The sequence below is a fragment of the Danio rerio genome, chromosome 13, assembly GCF_052040795.2.
Source record: "Danio rerio strain M-AB ecotype USA chromosome 13, GRCz13ab, whole genome shotgun sequence".
Lineage (NCBI taxonomy): Eukaryota > Metazoa > Chordata > Actinopteri > Cypriniformes > Danionidae > Danio > Danio rerio.
The window spans coordinates 10,622,497-10,636,803 of NC_141033.1; the positions used below are offsets into that span (position 1 = coordinate 10,622,497).

General features: G+C 37.8%; 1 protein-coding gene across 3 annotated transcripts in view; it reads right to left on the minus strand.

Annotated features, from left to right (window-relative positions):
• camkmt (calmodulin-lysine N-methyltransferase) overlaps positions 1–14,307 on the minus strand; it is a 250,520-nt gene that overhangs the window by 139,545 nt on the left and 96,668 nt on the right. Inside the window, exon 5 of one of the 3 annotated variants that reach the window (XM_087279011.1) lies at positions 10,428–10,839. The exons of the other annotated variants lie outside the window; for them this stretch is intronic. The gene's annotated coding sequence lies outside the window, so the exon portion shown is untranslated. Of the gene's footprint in view, positions 1–10,427; positions 10,840–14,307 lie in introns of those variants that run through there. 3 annotated transcript variants of the gene reach the window in all.

Below are 14,307 nucleotides of genomic sequence, written 5' to 3' on the forward strand. Positions count from 1 at the left end.
TATTTTAGGGCTGACATGCGCATGTAAACAGACGCAGGCAAAGTGCCCAAATCCACTCAGGAGAGACTATTAAGCCGTCAGGCTCTCACTGACAGTCACTGTGCGCTGTGGCAACACAGGAAAATCAGCAGACGGTGGGGCATCTCTGCCAGACTGCTAATTTAACTTGTCTTCGGGGGAAAAAAAATGAAAGAAAGGAATCAAGTTCATTGCTTCACAAGGATCCCCAGGGCAGAGAGCGGAGGCTGAGGTGTTGCTGGTCAACAGGGACGAGTGTTTGTTTGTGTCTGTCTGTAGTGTGAAAAGATGTTTTATTGTAAATGTCTGTGTACATGGTGATAAAACAGAGCGGCCACATTACACTCAACAGCACGAAAATATATAAAGCAACAGTTGCATTATACGTACTGTACGCATATGTCAGATTATTACATCCAAAATGACTAACACTGCATTGAAGGTATAAAAGTTATGCATTCCTTGAGAATCTAACTCATGACCTTGATGTTGCTAGATAAATTATGTAGTTCAGACAACACAGATTAAAAGTAGCCCAATTCCAATGTCCAAACCGGTTTATGCCAGGTCACTACCTAGTTAACACTAGAACCCAAAATAAATGCACTTAAAGGGCCATGACACCCCCCACTTTCGGTTAAAGTCTACTTCAGAATTTTTTCAAAAGATGCATGATTAATGGGCGTGGAGCTTCGCGAGCATCGGGCAGGAGTGGGCGTGGCCAGCAGGGGAGAAGGGGAGCGAACAACTGTTGATGTCAGTTAGCTCACAAAATGAGACAAACCGTGAGGAGACGCATGAGTTTAAAGTTTACAAAGTTAAAATGCAAAGAAATAAACAGTAATTTAATACCCTGCTACATTTGTTATTCGTAATTTCATATACAGACAACCACAATTTATATCATTATAAAGATAATCTTGTTCATATAAACACTACAAATGAGGACTTCTCCCTCAATCCCCGGGTCTGAATCATAGATCTAAATGCAGACTCAGTGGAGCAGGTCTCCTGACCTGTCTATTTTAACCATTAGTCCTGCTAGTAATCGGAGGATTTAGGCAAACACAGCAGCACGGCCATGTGTCTGAATGTGAACTAAATCCTGATACAAGACAACATCCACCCTTCTCCAATTCTCGTGCTGCTCTCCCGACAAAAATGCTTGCATCACACATACAGCTTTGCTGTATAATCGGCCCTGACAGGATCTCGGGGAAAAACATGCAACAAACTTAAGTCAGGTCGTGTATAACACATTATCAAAAATCCTGAAGCTGCTGTGTTTTAAAAAATCAGGACTAGGATTGCACAAATCATGTGAGTTTTTCAAGCTTTGCAAGTAAGACCAACTTGTTAACAACATAATCTGAATTAGTGACACATTTCAAAGTAAAATTGGTAACAGACATTATTTAACCCTCTACCGCACGCATTATGATAAATCTGCAAAAAAAATATATATATATATTTGTCTGATTTTCTTTTCTTAAAAAATGGCTTAACTTGAAGTGCTGTAAAAAAAAAAAAGGATTTTTTTTAAGGTACTTTATGATCTGTTGCCATAAGGCAACAACGTCCAACAGTGGATCTAACTTAGAAATTTTAAATGTAAAACTTTCCTTATAATTAATTTTTTTTGTTTGTTTGAAATCCTTTAATTGGTGTTGCAGTATTATGAGCTTTAACTTGGAACTTATAAATAACACCTTATACCCAATTTACCACAACTCAAATTCCAACAGTTTCCATTTATTCCATTCTTTATGGCTGAATATTATTGAAAACAATCTTAATATTGTATTATAATGTATACAAGATACAGTAAATATAAATATTTTCTCCAGTAAATATTATAAAATATATATAACAAGTCTAGTATATCCAGATGCATCAGAATAATGTAGCTACTAGCTAACAAAGTTTATAGTATATTATACTATATACTATACTACGCATGTCTTATCTGCCTCCAAGCTAACTTACCTGAACTTTCTCTATCAAATGTCCAGTCTCCATCATTCTCATGGTCAGTAAAACCCATCTCATCCTCACTTTCATCTGCAGGAAGAGCCAGTTCTGTCTTTTTCTTCTTTCATTTACCATAGAACATGGTGGTGTTCGCTAATACACTGTTCCCTGTATTGATATCTATTCAAAAGAAATATTGCCAATAAAACTAGATTTTATCCATAATGCAAATGCCATTTACACACGACTAATCAACATTATATTACTAGCTTTCATGTTGTTTTTGTTACAACTTAAAAGTTCACAGCTGACCTTGCTAGCTAGCTAACCCATTGCAATATTGTATGTTCCACCATTGCACAGTGTTGCCATTAGATAACACACATTTGATCAATTTAAAATAATCTAATTTAATAAAAAAGAATTTGAGTTGTGAATATGTCATCATAACTTACTGGAGGTGATGTTTCAGATTTTTTTGTGGATCTGACATAATTTGATCCTTTGTTTTTATTGACATTTACATTTGCATTTAACAACTCACAATAAACACCAGTCTGTCAGAAATCGTGCTACAGAAAACACTGGATGTCATGTGACTTAAACAAAGCACATCGTTGGCTACTCTAAGGTCTTCTCTTTCCAAAAAAAAAAAAAAAATGTTGGTCCTAAAGAAACAGTGGCAGGGAAATGAACATAAGTATCATGTTGCCATATGGTTACGCCATGCAGTAGAGGGTTAACTTTGGGAAAACTTGGTTTAATAAAAAAAAGAGGAGGGTATAGTTCTACTCCAGCTTCAGTAATATTTTTTTACTCTCCCATATGTATTTATGTAACAGTTTGCTCTTTTAGCATCTACAACATAATAGGATATCTGATGAAATGTAGAATAGTTTTAAAGTTTTCAGCAAAACTCAAATTGAACAAACTTCCAAATGACAGTAAACAAGCAAGTTAAGCAGTGAGGACAAAGCAAGCAAGAAACGATCCATAAGCATTTGTCTCAATTATGCCATCTTCCTCAATCACACTCAACCTTTAATGTAGTGATTCCTTTATGTTTTCACTTTCAAGCTCAAACTCAAGCGATTTGAGCAGCGCACACACACTCACACCTTCAATAAACTCTGAACAAGTCTTAGTTTCTCCAGCTCCCACCTACTGTCAGATCACCAGCTACAGTTTCTTTCCGAGTTTATATCCTTGAATCAACTGCACAATTTCACACTGAATTGGTATCATTTCTAAGCCTCTACTTCAGCCTTGCCGTGCTCAAAGCCATGCCACTATATCAATCTCTTATTTTTCAAGGTGCTATATATTATGGTGGTAAAAAAAAAAAAAAATCTGTACTGCAAAGATTTACAGGACACGATATACAATTTCTGAAAGGTTTATAATTTTGGATATTTGTGGTAAATGACTATGATTCAAAACATTCAAATCACTTTGATGTGTAATGACGTCTTTTCCTCCTGAATCATTAGCTACAGTGAATAGCTGTCTATTCAGTGAAACTCAATGGGGTCCACCATTGCACAAAATTAACCTACTGATTTGTATTTTATAAAACGTGGGGCTGCATGGTCAATCGAAATTAAACTGTGATATCATACACGTTTGTGTGGTCAGTAGTAAATGTCCTCCAAAGGCCAGAAGGCGCTCTCATGTGCAAGAAACACAGGAAATCCCCATAGAGGTTGTTCAATAAACAGAAGATGAAACTGCTTGTTAATTCAACATGACTACTGTAATAATCACAAAGCTATGGAATAGAGATTCAGCAATGCATCAACGTCAGTTAACTAAGAAAACATGCGGTGAAATACACCAAAACATCACATTTTTAATGCTAATTTTAATAATTGTGTCTTAAGCTCCAGAATGAAGTGAAAGTGAAAATGTATTGCAGAAAACACACACACACACACACACACATCTGTACATATATACGTATGTACAGTATATATACTATATATACACACACACACACACACACACACACACACACACACACACACACAGGTATATATATATATATATATTAGGGCTGTAACGATACACGATATAAAATCGAAATCGCGACACTCAGATCTACGATCCTGTGTCGCGGTGTAATAAGGAAGAATCGCGACACACCCACCCCGTGATACCTTTCCAATAACGTCACGCGTGCCTGCAAAAGTTGAGCTAATTAACACTTTTTTTCGTTCGACATTACAAGCACTGCTCCGTTTAAGCCCTCGCAATATTTAGCCGGGAGAGCTCGCACGGAGCTCTTAGTAAGGGACCGTCTGAATGTGTCAAGAATATCAAAAACAAAACCAACTTAACCCCGCTTGACAACCGACAACGCCAGAAACATTGACAATGCTGTCAAAGCGGCCGGATTTTTAGCGCATATACGATGATTTGCTCACACTGTTAATGTGGCTGCGCAGAGAGGGATGGGCATTCATCAGATGTCAGGTAACAGCCAAACTTTTCTGTAACCATGCAGTGCGCTTTCTGTTTGACCCTTTGGGAGTGCTGACTGACAGGTGCGTGAGGTCAGAAAACACGACGAAGCTTTCACTTAAAATAAACACAGTTTCTATAGTTATAGCCTACTTTATTTAGAGATAAAGGTATATGGCTCTGCATATAATCACTCTATCTTGCTGGAGTTTATAGCCGTTTCGCTTTACTTCAGGACGCATTAACACCGCTCTGAAGGTCTAATCGTTGTTTTAAGTTATCCAGAGCTGTATGAATATACAAATCTTGAATATCACAATAGTATTAAATATTAAAATTGTAACAACACAGACAGCAACACTTTTGCACAATCGATACCCAGCTGATTCAGTCGTTTATAAGAGGACCGCGCCTCCTCTTTTTTCCTTGTCAACATAAAGGCAGTAAGGTGCGCCTTGTTTTCGGCCACTTGTTTAACTGCAAGGCATACTTAATTTGCGGGATGATAACGTATAACCCGTGCCTACAGACACATTTGCTAAAGAAGCAAAATGGAAGAAGAATATTGCTGTTTGATACAGACCTGTTGATGCAGAACCAGCGCTTATGTTGACCTGGATCTGCGTAATAAACGCAACAAATAGGCTTTACTTATTATTTTACAGCTTAAAGCATGTACGCAGATTAATGCAATATCATATTTAAACAATCTGTTTACAAAAAGTCTACATATGCGCGCGTGTTGTTGTCTTTTCATCACGCAGCGCGCGCACTTGAACCGAGAGGGAGAGAGAGGAAACCATAGACTATATCAGGACATAATCTTTAAAATAAGGATCTCTATTAAAATGTAAAAGGTTTTGTGATTATAATAATACCAGCGGGGCATTAAATAAATGCATATTTTCCGTGGAGCAAGCAATTTGAGGAAGTCTGCGACTGGAAAAAAAGGAAAAAAATGGAAAAAAAGCCTATGCCGGTTATTAAAAAGAATCAGTCAGTATTTTCGTTTTGTAATATAAATTAATTATTTAAGTGAAAATAATTTAGGGCAGTCCTATTTATTTTATTCATTTTATTTAGATTATTCTGCTCTTCTGTGCTAAACACTGCAGGTGCGTGAAGATGCTCTGTTCTGTTCCGCTATTAATATATAAAAATAAATCAGTATTTTAAAATGCAATATTTAATGTGTCATACACAAAATAGACACGTCAATTTGTTTAATATAAAATTAATAGTAATCTGACCAGTTCACCGTTAATAACCGATTAGCGGCGGTTGTCGGTTAGCAAAATTAACGAAATGAGCATCCCTAGCTATTTAATTTACTTTTTCTATGCAAGAGAACTTGATTGAAAAATAATTTTCAACATGCTTGAACCATCTAAACAATGGAAATTAGTTTGGTTTTTCAACAGTATTTTGTTACAAAGAAAACAGAAGTGATATAGCTTTGGCTATTTATTTATTTTATATATGGCTATTTATATTGTTAATAATTTGCATAGTTAATATTGTTCTTTGATGTTTAGTTTATAAAGATTTTTCAAATGTTATTTTATTAAAATAGTTTTAAAAATCTTTTTTTTTTCCCACCCCACACGAAAAAAATAAAATAAAAAATCGTGATACGAATCGAATTGTGGGTCAAAAATCGTGATACGAACCGAATCGTGGGTTTGGTGTATCGTTACAGCCCTAATATATATATATATATATATATATATATATATATATATATATATATATATATATATATATATATATATATACAACTGAAGTATAAGGTGATGTGAAATACAAACCACTGATCGATATAGGTGGAAGCGACAAACTACAAGCTTGACATGTTTATATCAGTTCTAAATCTTATCAATGCAAATTTTGTCACTGTTTTGGAGCACACTAGGTATAAATATCTTAAAACCTAACAATACTGATACCAACAACTAAAAAACGTTATATTCATTTCATGGAACCTTTAAACAATCACCAATTGTACAGCATCCATATAATGTGAGTGTTGCAGTTAAGACAAACCAATATTTTCATATTTCAAGTACAGAACAGCATTGCATTTGAGTCAAGTTTAAGCCAGAGTCAAGACCAGGTCTAGAAAAGAGTTTCTAGTTTGTCTCAGATTTGATTTTGATGCTGACTCAACCCTCTTTTGGTTTTGGTCTTATCTCGGGCATGGACTCACAATTAAGCTCCACTATGAGAGGGTGAGTAAACCATATTTGGCTGAGCCCCTGCTGAGCACTTTGGTTAAGGAAGTCAATGCAATCAAACTGAGCAAACATCCTTCTAGCAACAGACCTTCAAGTCAGCATACTGAAATAAGTACCAAACACTGTGATAGTACTTCGAAAGACAAGAGTGCAATAATGATAACAGTTACTCAATCATGATATGTGTATCTTAATTTGTTTTGACACTGATGCCAAAGACACATAAACACATGACTCCATCTGGAACTGATCCTGTTGTGACAGCTCAACTGTATACAGAGCAAAAGTGACTGAAACAGATGCCCATCTAAGTGTCTGATAAAAAGTTAATCAGCAGATGACAATGCGAGCACTGGCCCTTAGCAATACTGGGGCCCTACCAGCTGCTCCTCGCCCTACAATCAAGTCCCCAGAGCTGGGAGCTCAGTTGGAGAGCAGGGCATCAGACACCAACTGAAGTGCACGAGACAGACTTCAGCTCCACACATCAATAATTAGGCCTACACACATGCCGGTTGTTTAGCCCATAATTTGATTTATTTATTTACTGTAAATGTGTGTAAAATATATATATATATTTAAAAAAAAAAAAAAAAAAAAAAAAAAATATATATATATATATATATATATATATATATATAGGTGGGCATTGATCATTTTTTTAATGTAGATTAATCTAGATTTAAATGGCTCATTTAAATTCTGCCGACGGCATTCAGAATAAGTGTGCTACCCAAATAATAAGTCTTTGAGAACAGATTTCTCAAGCCAGGTGGTGTATTAGACCAGGGGCTCATCTCCTGTATCCAAAATTGCTTGAAAAACTGTTCTACTTTGATAACTGGTGATGAAAATAAATGATGTTCAATAAGATGTACTTGTGTTTACTAAATGTTTATTCAGTTAAGCATGAATTTTGAACTGTTTTGTAGGCCTACATAAGCTCGAAATAGTGATTTTTTTACCACCTTAATCCAACTAAAATCATAACTAAACTAAACAGAAATGGAATTAAGACATGTGGGATATGCTTATATTAGTGGCATTAGTAATAAGTAAGAAGTAAACACGCGATCAGTAAACACTGTTGAATATATATATATATATATATATATATATATATATATATATATATATATATATATATATATATATATATATATATAGTTTCTTTATTAATTTTAGCAATATTAATAAAGGGCACCTATGATGAAAATCATCTTTTTGAAGCTGTTTGAAGGTATAGTGAGTACACAGCCATAAAATGGGGTTATATAAAGCCAATATGTCTCTTTTTTAAAATTTCCTGACGTGAAAAATAGGAACCAAATCCTTCCCATTTTGAGGCCCAACACAATGTGGTGGGGTGCGGTTTCCCTGGCCACCGAATTGATTGACAGTTGCGTATTAACATGTCTCCAGAGTAACACATTTAATCATATCAACAAGACAGGAACTGCGCAAAGAAACTGGGATTAAAAGATCTGTTCGGCTCTCTGTGATCATCAATCATCATCAAATGTGATCAAAAATGAGTTTTACAGGTTTAAAACGTTTTTAAAACAGTGCATGTTTGTAATGAATTACAGCGACTTAAGGCTGATTTATACTTCTGCGTCAAACGCCGGCGTATGCTACAGCGCTGACGCATAGCCCTTCGCCGTGGCCGTCAGCATCGCTGACGGGCACCTCTCAAAAAATTTAACTACACGTCGCAACGACGCGTATCGCAAGCTCTGTGATTGGTCGGCTTGGTAACGCTGACGATTCTAGGTGGGGCCGAGAGCCGCGTGAATGGTGCGAGCCTGTTGGAGCGATTGTTTACAAGTGTGGAGTTCCCGTGAAGGAGCTCCGGATGGAAAGTTTTGTTTTGTGTTTACCTTATAGTTAAAGTTGTTGCACGTCCGCCGGTTCTTGCCTCAAAATGAGTGAGTTTGAGCCAATTGTACATCCCGGAGTGTTCAGGAAAAGCAAAACAGCATTGAAGAAACTCGACACAGAGGAACTATTACACCTTACTGCCCACTAGCGTTTCGGAAGTGTTAATGCAGACTAACAGAGACAGCGCGCAGAAGTATAAATGCACAGCTACGCGCATTACATGCGCCGTGGGTCACGCCGGTCACTTCACGTAGAAGTATAAACCAGGCTTTATAGCGAACAGCCGCGCATCAGTACAATAATAAAAGAAGACGCTTCAATCCCTGCTTTTGGATATTAAATGAGGTTTATTTTGTGCATTAACATAACAGATATCCATAAAGCAGTGGATATTAACATGTATCCTGTCACATTTGCATGCAAAAAATGTGTTAAACGTGCGTGCTGTGTGTGTGTCCGCTGTGTGTGTGCGTTTAGGAGCATTTTGAAACCGCTGAAGAGTCCGCTTTCGTTTTAAAATGCTCCTGCTGTGTGTCAGTGTGGATATGGAAAAACTGAGACATCTGAAAGGCATGGCTGCAGACATTAACGCTACATGATTGGGGCTTTTTCTCAATATCAAATAGCCTACACAAAGTTCAGACTTTTATCCCTTCCTTGTAAGTTCAGACTTCGCAAGTTTTTAACAAACTCTGAAGACGCGTGGACATATTGGATAAATCTTCAAGTGTAAGAGCACTGTACTTGTATAACGTCATTCACCCTGGCTTAACAATAAAATAAAAACACAACAAAGCATCTTTTAATTTGTATATAACAAACATAACAGACACCAAAAAATGTTAAGGCATCATGTACATATTTATATGACCGTCATTTTCACTGTATGCAAATTTATAACAAAACGGAGAACAAAAACTGATTCCTTTCATTTTTTATTGAAAAATATGAAACATTAGGCTCACTGTGTGGTTTTAGCATAATTTGCTTTATGTCAAGCTATATGCACATAATAAAGATTATCAGAGGAAATGTATGCTCAATATAATAATCAGTAAGCTATAAGTTTAATAATCAATAATAATAATAAAAGTATGACGTACAATAAGTTTATACAATATCAACACAATCACACGGAAATTCGTAACTTTTTCATTTAGTGGCTAATTCATATAAATTCGTAAGATATAATTCGTAGTTTAGTACAATTTGCTCATCCCCAATGACAGTTGGGTTTAGGGGTGGGGTTAGGTGTCACGCCTCCTTTTTAAATTCGTACATTTTCGTACGACTGAACTCCAACTTTCGTACGAATTAGCCAATAAACTGACAAAACGGAAAATACTTACGTTTTCTTGTGAGATCAGGCTGACAATACAGGAAATAAAGGCAAGCAATCGGTCAATCGTGCGGAATCCATGACGTGGTTACATAAATGAATAAGTATATTAACTTATCTTTACGCTCAGCCAAAACGCGTTATCTGAGAACATGCAGGCTTAAAGATTCAAAGCTTGTTAGATATAGGTCTACATAAGATGAATTATAGATTGCGTTTAACAACTACAGAGAGATGAGATCCGTTGGTAAATTCATGATGGACTGGCCGACGTTCGGCTGCTCTCAGTCGGGCAGGTGTGCTCAGAGCTACCGCTGACAGCCTGGAGCTCAGACGCGAGAATACGTTGATTTATTTGAGTAAACAGGGCCTAAGATCAAGATTAGGGTTTCGGCCACTTTTCAACACAACCTAAAATTAACCAATTATTAACGTCATTTGATGTCGTTATCAACGGAGATCGAAATAATGTTGTCCTTAGATTCTGGCTAGATATTAAAGCATCAGAATAATACACAAACAACTAATAGTAAGCATTTACTTGAAGACTTGAAGTTTTGAAAAAACAATTAAGAAAAATGTACAGGATTCAGAAATGATGACAGATCCCCAGGTATTAAATACATCCTTGCTTTAAAAACAACTCACACCCCTCCGCCAATATTCAGGCAGTCCTTAATTACGCTTATATGGATAATGTTTTCCCTCCGGTCCACACACATTTCTATTAGCCGTGTCTCTTTTTGAGGATTGGAGTGTTGTGCATCTCTAGGAGCAGGTTACGATTCAACTATAGAGGCCATAGAAAGCTCAAGGTTGGCCTTGCAGCGGAGAAGCATCTGTGGAGCACTCTATACATGAAAACAGCCCGCGCGCACAATAGACTCCCTTCTCATTTCCCTGCAGGAGGAGATGCATGGATACTTGACTCCTGAGCTGGGAGAGAAAAATAAGCACCCTTTAATTCACAGTCAATGACAAGTGCACGAAGCCTATGTGCATAAAAACACAACCAATAGCGTCCTCTTACTTATTCAAATGCACTGAAAGCTAATTAATACTCAGGATGCTAAATGAACAGGCGATCACGCTCCCAAGAGCTTGTTTTCCATCAATCACTTTGTGGCCGTTTGGAGTGTGAGAATCTATATAAGTGCGAAGCAGCAAATAGGTTGGTGGGGAATGCGGGCTTTGTGTGTGCGTGTGCGTTTCAAGGAGGTGTGAGTCCACCAGCCCAGGTCAACAGGCAAGCAGCCAATAATTTACCCGCCGACATCATATTTCATCTGTCTACCGCCCCCATCCACTGATTATGCCGTCAATACTCTGCGGATGAGAGGAGCTGACAATTGACCAAGTCAGATCGATACAGGCTAATAAGCATTTCATGGAGGAGAGAGAGAGAAATAGAGCGTAGGAGCCAACCGGAGAGACAAGTTTGATCCAATTCAGTTGTTCTGCATCTTGTGGTGTAAGTGTGATGATTGGGGCTGTTATTGCTGGTTTAATGCTAGGCAATCAAGCTATAGTGGTCTAGATATCAACAAACAACAACAAATTGTCCCTTTTCTTCTGATACCCTCTTCTCTGACTCCGCCTGCCCTCGCCAGAACAATGCCTGAACAATCGAGCCAGGAGCAGTGCTTTCAGAACCCGAGGAGGGAGAATTGATAGCCACGGATGAGGAGAGAAAGCTTTTTGTTTAGCATCTTCGCTCTTTTTTTCTTCTGTCATTTGTGTACAAATGTTTTCCCTCGCTTTTCTCTCTCCTCCCCATGATACCCAGCGGAGGAACCCGGCAGTCCAACTCCTGAGATAATAACACAGCCAGGTGTCGATGAAACGGTGTGATTTGACTTTGCGTAAATCACCATGTTTTTTTTTTGTGCTGGTGTCATTTTCTTTTGCTCAAATTACCTTTTCCGCTGCCCCATAGATCACACAATTGGAGGTGCTCTATGGATACTGATTGAGGCCTTTTCTTGCTGTCGACACGCCGGCGTATCTCCACCACTGTTAAAGACGTTGCTGTTATTACAGGCTATTGTGCCTAAGGTATAGGGAGAGGCATAAAGGGAGGAGAATATTGACTGCATGAGTGGAAATAGCTGGGTTTCCAGTCTAGGTTTTAGGCCAGGAAATGGGTGAGCTTTTTCTCATTGGGGGATCGCAGGCAGTGGGTGCTGAAGGTAGATTACTGGGGAGTCTCTAGAGGAATACACTGGTTATGGAGGTGTAACTTTGGGTTGATTGTGTCGTTTTTTTCAAACAACAAACGACAAGATATTGGTACATCAACAATCGATATCTGCTCTGAAATATGATTCAGAGAGACTTTGATGGTAATGTAAGGGTTGGTGTCAAGAGGATCACTCTATGGGCGACCCTTACCAGCCAACAATCCTTCTCAAGTTGTAGCAAAGACGCTAACTGCTGCACTAGGATGTTAAACGCTTCTCATTGCTGCTTCAGATTCCTCGGCTATCACCAAGCAACTTCGTGCTCATTTACATTTTTATAGATCTTCGGGGGTACGGAGAGAGGACGTGACCAATTATCAGCGCCTGCTGCATGTGACAACACCCCTGTCCCCATCACCGCTGCCTCATCTTCTTCCCTGCTGAACATCCTCTACCCCTTGCTGTCGCTGTCAGAGGATGTGATGTCGTGAAGCTGATGCCGGAACACTAAAGAGGCACAAATTGAGGCTGCACAGCAGACTAAATCATGGGGCAGAAATATGCCTGGTCAAGTTCTAGGCCGGGTTTCCTGATAATGATGTACTTTGGCTCTTAAGAGTGTCCTGTAACTCCACATGTGTGTTCCCAAAATGCATGTAACGCGATCGCTGTCCATTTACAAAGTGCTTGAAATCTAATTTTATATGTAGTCATATCTTCAAAGTTTATCCCAATAATAGTCTTCTCATGTGGATTAGCAGGTCAAAACAAGTCAATATAAAGCAGCCAACTACAGACTGGGGCACAAAACTGTTGGAAAAAAACTCAAGGATGAATAAATATGAATGAATGAATGAATGAATGCATGACTATATATATATACATATATATATATATATATATATATATATATATATATATATATATATATATATATATATATATATATATATATATATATTAGGGATGCCATGGTCGCAATATAATTAACCGTTCGGTACGACCTCAACGGTTCAATACGCGCTTGTGAATTTCGTTTTTCTCGGTTTTGCGTTTAAATAATTTATGTGCGTTTTATATCTCCCCAAATGGACTGTGTGTAAGTCCATGAGCTGAGATGAGGGAACTCCTCCCCGCAAGTAAATATCCAATCACTATGTTCTAAAGTTAGGGGGCGCTTAACCATCATTCCACACTTTAACATGGCAAGTGAAGTGAGGTTGAGGCAACAGTATAAGAAAGTGCCCGATTAAATTGCTTTGGGGTGAAAATAATGTTTTGATTTCTTTGACTATCATGGCAATGTTATTATCATGTCCATCCCTTTATGAACAGTGTGTACCCATCTTCTGATGGCTACTTCCAGCAGGATAACGCGCCATGTCATAAAGCGCGAATCATCTCAGATTGGTTTCTTGAACAAGACAATGAATTCAATGTTCTCAAATGGCCTCCACAGTCACCAGACCTCAATTCAATAAAGCACCTTTGGGATGTGGTGGAATGAGAGATTGCACATCATGGGTGTGCAGCTAACTAATCTGCAGCAACTGTGTGATGCTATCATGTCAATATGAACCAAAATCTCTCCATTTCCAGTACCTTGTTGATTCTATGCCACGAAGGATTAAGGCAGTTCTGAAGGCAAAAGGGGGTCCTACCCCGGTACTAGTAAGGTGTACCTAATAAAGTGGCCAATGAATGTATGTTCACATATGGCTGATTTCTGTATCACTTCTGACTGTACTTGAATAAAGTTAGAGGTGCAATCTACAGATTCTTACAATGCATTTAGGGTTTTAACAATTACTCCAGAGTCCTTGTAGATCTACAAAAAATGTCAAGATCCAATTAAGTTACGATTCTCCTGGGAAAAAGCACACAGCATTAAGATCAGTCATAATCATTTGTATGATCTACTTAGGATTACGATGCTTTTGCGAAATGCTGCCCTAGATAGTTCTAGACACTCGTATAACTGATATCCAAAGATCAAGTCTTATTTCATTTGGATTACTGGTCACATTCACGTTTTTTTGACCAATTGAAGCCCATCCAAGATTCAATTGCTACAGATATTAGCATCGGTAGATCTCATGTGTACATCAGTTACATTCACTTGTTCTACTGTGATCCATCTGGTCTCTCCAGAACCTCTATGGAAATTACATTACTTATAAAAATGAAAATACAATGGTCTTAGTGTTGGCTCTGGATGATGAGG